We start from the raw sequence: 5,409 nt of genomic DNA on the forward strand, positions 1-5,409 counted from the left end.
ATGGCCAGATTTTTTTCAGTAAAAACTTTTTTACTGGAAACTGTTTCCCCTGAGTGTTCACTTCATTACACTTTATAGTTTCATACATGACTAGTATATTAGTGTATACATCTTACATCAAAGAGTTAGGATATAAATACTAATTAAAACATTTGTGCACTTTGGAAACAAGTTGCATTTTAACAATGAAAGTAATACTGAGATACATAATTAAGGCAGAAACAGACCCCGCCCACTGCTGCTGGCGTGCAGACCGCCAGATCACTTCGCCTTTTCCTAAGAGCCAAGCAACTAGTAACCTCACATCTTGGAAAAAATGATCAACAGCGAGCGAGAAACAACTAAAAGGATCATAACTCTAACTAAAAACTCCCATGTCAGTGTTATGATAACACCCTGTAGATAAAACACCCTGTAGTATTAATAAGTAGACAGATTATGTTACTCTGTGATCTAGTATCAAACATTCCACTTGAATGATCTCTCCTCTTACTGAAGTTTTACTCTTGGTTTAACCTGATTTTTATCACTCTCCCTCTTTGCTTTATTTGCTTCCTCTGACAACAAGGATATTTATTCTATAATTTTATATATATATATCTATATTCGGTTTTTCTGTTGTTGGTCAGAGTTTACACCAGTTATTCTGGATGTTCCACGATCAGCCACCTCTGCAATTTGTACCAAGTTGCAGACAGAAGTACAAAGTAAAAGTGTGCCTTTTAGAGAATAAATATTAATGCAATGGTGTCATTACTCTACAGCTGACACATTGTGTAATCAAGTTGGAGCATCGTCCATTGCATCTTTTAACAACATTATTAACTATTCCCAGACAGTGTCTCTCTAGGGCTCAAGATTATGGAACCTTTTTTAGACGTCTTTCTTAATTCTGCCGCTCCGTCGTCTGGGCAGGTAGACTCATAACAAGGTAATGACAGAAGAAAAGCACATGTGTAAATCATTGAATGAATGGTAGCTGATTTACATGTAGCTGCTTCCTTTTCAGGGTCCAAGATTCCCCTGCTATAAAAAGCTTCTGCGATAGATTACAGTATATAAAAACATTTGTAATCCATTTCAACAAATTTAACAGTGAATATGCAGCAGAAAAGATACTTTCATTAACATGGACATTTTCTTATTGTAGATTTGTTGGTTCATCAGTTTCTATAGGTCATGTCAGATAGTAGACAGATCATTAAGGAATGAGCAACATCCTAGATACATTTACACATATGACCTGAAACCTACCTGAAAACTGTGGTGTCTACATTTTAACTTTGTCAGAGCCTCTGTGTAAAGTCAACAAACAATGTAAAACATATCTCTTCATAGCTCTTTTTTTTGTAAGTTTCACAGTAAGTCATGACACATGTGACAGTGAGCCAGCATGAACATTACCAAGAACCCGAATCTGAAGCTAAACGGAATTTAGCCATCATTCTTTGTAATATTTGACATTTGAAAATGTTGTGTCAGTGGAAAAAGTCTTTTTGAGGAAACAAGAGGGTGCTTTCTGAAGCCTGAAACAGAAAAAAAATACAAGAATTTTACCAACATAGAAACAGGAAAAAGTGTAAGCTAGAGTCAGCTTAAAGTCGTACATTTTCTTCAGTATATTGTATAAAAAGACAACTCAGAATATCAGCACTATATTGGGGCTCCCCCAAATTAATGTAAGATAATATTAAATTTGTGTTTGAACAAGCACTCATACTGTATTTACATTAATCCGGCGCCATCTTTGATTTATTAAAGGAGAGAGGTGAGGACATGTGCCCATTGAGAGGAGCTGAAACAACAGAAACATGAGTCCTGTCTGTGTTGGTGTTCTGGTTGGAGATGAACAGACGTAAAGACACTGCGCTGGAGCCTTTCTTTAGCAATCAGCTTTTGAATTATCACGGGACATTTTCCCACAGTTCCCTTCCCCGTTGGTATCTGCAGCCTTTCCGAGGAGAAGATGAAAAAGTGATCTCCTTATTGCAGCACTCTGTTAACACAACAGGGAACAGCAGTGCAGACTATGGACACACACTCTCATGCTGAAGGTGCCGTCACGAACCTTCATGTGTCTTCTATGAGAACTAATGAAATAAGGCCTCACTGGGTCTCTAATAACAACAATGTTTGATGCACAAGAGGGTCCACAATAACATTCATTTTTCTCCTCACTTAACCATCTCCTATAAGAATAATTGATCCAACTTGGTCCATAGCTTCTCCCTATGAACCCTTTGGTAAGCCTTATTTTCTTAGTGTGTACAAGCGTGACCCCGCAGCTAAGGACATGAGCTAGGAAACAGACCACACACTGACAGGGACATTCACCCTTTGTCCAGATGGACCCTTATCCTGCAAAAAGCCCTGTTTATAGCTTCAGTGAATATTCCAGCAAGATAACGCTGCTCGTCCTATTATCTGTTCTTTCATAATATTTTCTAACATGAGTCCAAACAGAGGCGTCTCTCTTAGTCTGATCCTCTACATTTGTCATTAAACTGGCATGTTGACGGCTTCTTTTTGTTTGTTTGTTTTGTTTATTAAAGACATTTTACAACTATACATTGCAATGTAGAATCGTGTGCGTGTGTTTGTGCTCAAGAGTGTGTGCGTGCAGGCAGGAGAGGTCTGAGTCTTCTCACTGAAGTGTTGTGCAAGAGTCTCCACACATGCCTCTCATTCCAGTGTTGTGTGAGTCAGGACTCCTCCACACAGTGATGCTGTGACGGGCCAATGTCTGTCTGTGTGAGAGTCAAGAGGACAAGACTGTTTAACATTACAGAAAGTAACAGCAGGAATATCTCAACATCTCTGAATTGGCTAAAATATTGAATAGACGTTGATTGTACCCGGAGGATTTATCCTATAAACTTGAGGAACCTGTTCAAGCTTAAGTATGAAAACATCTAATGAATGGATTGACATTAAATGTGGTACACACGTAAACACTGACCAGATGAATTAAACAGCTTAGCTTCATTAAATTTTCATCAAGTGCTATCATCAGGTCATCAGGTCAAAACTGTTATTTGTCCAACACTTTGGTTTAAGACCAGATATCTGCAAGTACTTAGAAGCAGATGTTAGCGCGCTAACATGTTTAGCTAAGATTCAGTGTTTGGGTTCTCATAGAATCAGAATCCATTTTATTGCCCGTGTTTGCACACACACAACGAATTTGGCTCAGTTTAACATGACTCTCAATGTACAGACACACAAACGGACATATGGGTAAAGGACAAGTTTGACACTGAACACTAAACTACTATGTTGGAAATTGAAAGGTGTTATACATCAAATACATATACAGAATAATGGTACATATGGTAAATGGACTACACTTTAACAACGCTTTTCTAGTCTTCAGACAGTCACATTCACCCTTTTACACACACATTCACACAGTGGAAAGTACCAATCTCCAATCAGGAGATAACCAATTAAAGCCATGCACATTCACACATCAATAGCTATACCTGTGGGAGCCTTTGGGGTTTATCATCTTGCCCAACAACCATTCAGTGTAGACTGCAGGAGCTGGGGATCGAACCGCCAACCTCCTGATTGAGAAACGACTTCCACAGCCGCCTCCAAGAACACTTGTACACAGGAGACAATAGACAATAGTGCAATGAAGAGTGCACAATGTGCTGAGATAAATATGACTGTCTGGTTGGTATATATACATGTACATTAAGTACATGGTTGGTTATTTTTACAGTGTTTACAGAGAGCTTAGATTTCACCTTAGAAAAAACAAGGTGTATTTAAACAATTCAAAATAAATAAGTGAGTTGCTGAGTTAAAATAGGGAAATGCAGTAAAGAAAGAATTTGTAACAAAAGGAAAGATTCTGAGAATGTTTCGTGCGATGTTCTGGTAATGTTTTGAGTGGGAAGTTTTTATTTGGTTCCCAAAATGTTCCTTTTAATAGTAGGAGAACATTCTCTGAAAACATTTTCAGAAAGTTGCAGTGAGAATGTTCACATTTCAGCAATGTTTTATAAATCACCTTCTGACATCCCCGGCCTCAATAACATCCTGAAAATATCTTCAGAATGTTGCAGTTAAAACGTTATGTCTGAATTTAAGTTTTAACGTTACAAGAACATTATTTGAAATGATAAACATCCTTAAAACGTTCTTTGATTAAAACGTTTTCTCTCAAAACGTAATTAGAACGTGCAGGTAATGTTAGCCAATGTTTTGGGAACGTTCCCTGCAAGCTGGGGAAGATATTTAGCAATTAAAAGACTGAAACTATCAACCTCAGTTGAACTCGCTAATGCAGAGTTTGTCTCTTTTTTACTCCAGATTCACAGGAGCAGATCTCGTCCCAGTGAGTATATGAGGAGGAATGATTACAGGGACCAATAAGTATCTTAGAATACATGTGTTCATGTGAGTATTGTATGATGATATAGTGTACACGTCATGGAGTCAGTTGTGAGTTTTGTTAAAGTAAATATGAAGCTTCAGTTGTTCACATATAAAAACAGTTGTGTTTCTGAGGGATCACGTGTAAGACCAAACTTTTTCTCCCCAAAATGTCATTACAGTGTTTGGGAATGAAACCCCTCAGATATAATTGTGTCAGGCAGGGTCAGGGTCAAGTGTTGGTTTGGAAACGAGAACCAGCCTCCAACAAGGAGCACATGATAATAATCACTTTCATACATCACTGTCCTGCTTTGTTAGCAGGCCGAGTCAAGCCTGGTTAACCTGAGGAAGATGAAACATGCGCGAGAGGCTGCTTTCATGTATCGTTAAAGTTCTGTTTGCAGTATTGTAACTCACAAAAGGTCAAAATAAAAGCAATCATAGAACCATTGTTGTACATAAAAGATACAGGAACAACCTTTTCAAAATAAAAGGACAGTGATCCCCTGTCATGTGTACATCTATGTGATGAATAGGTCACTAACACCTCCACTTTAATTCATCACATAAAACACATTTTGCATTAAGAAGTGATCTCCTTAAAGACTGGTCAAGACGTTATGGGATGGATAATGTATTGAATGATTTAAGCGCTGTCTTGGAATTACTCCAAGGTTAAGTGGTAATCCCATATCCATCAACACTCCAATCCCAATACAAATGACCCGGACTATGTATTTATTGGAAGGAGCACTTATGGAGCTTGATAAGTATCATTCACCTGCCATTAGCCTATGCTCAGAAACATGATCTATGGGAGCCATTTGCATGCTAATCCTTCCATCTGCTCGATAGCCTCAAAGGTTCAATCCGTCCTGAACAGTTTCTTTGATTCGACCAGTGAGATATAACTTCCTGAAGAACAGAATTACTGCAGTGATCAATTGGTTTTCCATGGTGTGCCAAATTCATTCTGGGACTAATGAAATGACTCATTTGCAGCTTAAGAACTTAAATGAGATG

The sequence above is a fragment of the Semicossyphus pulcher genome, unplaced genomic scaffold, assembly GCF_022749685.1.
Source record: "Semicossyphus pulcher isolate SPU_LCO1_2020_fin unplaced genomic scaffold, fSemPul1.0.p SCAF_1, whole genome shotgun sequence".
In the NCBI taxonomy this organism is placed as follows: domain Eukaryota; kingdom Metazoa; phylum Chordata; class Actinopteri; order Labriformes; family Labridae; genus Semicossyphus; species Semicossyphus pulcher.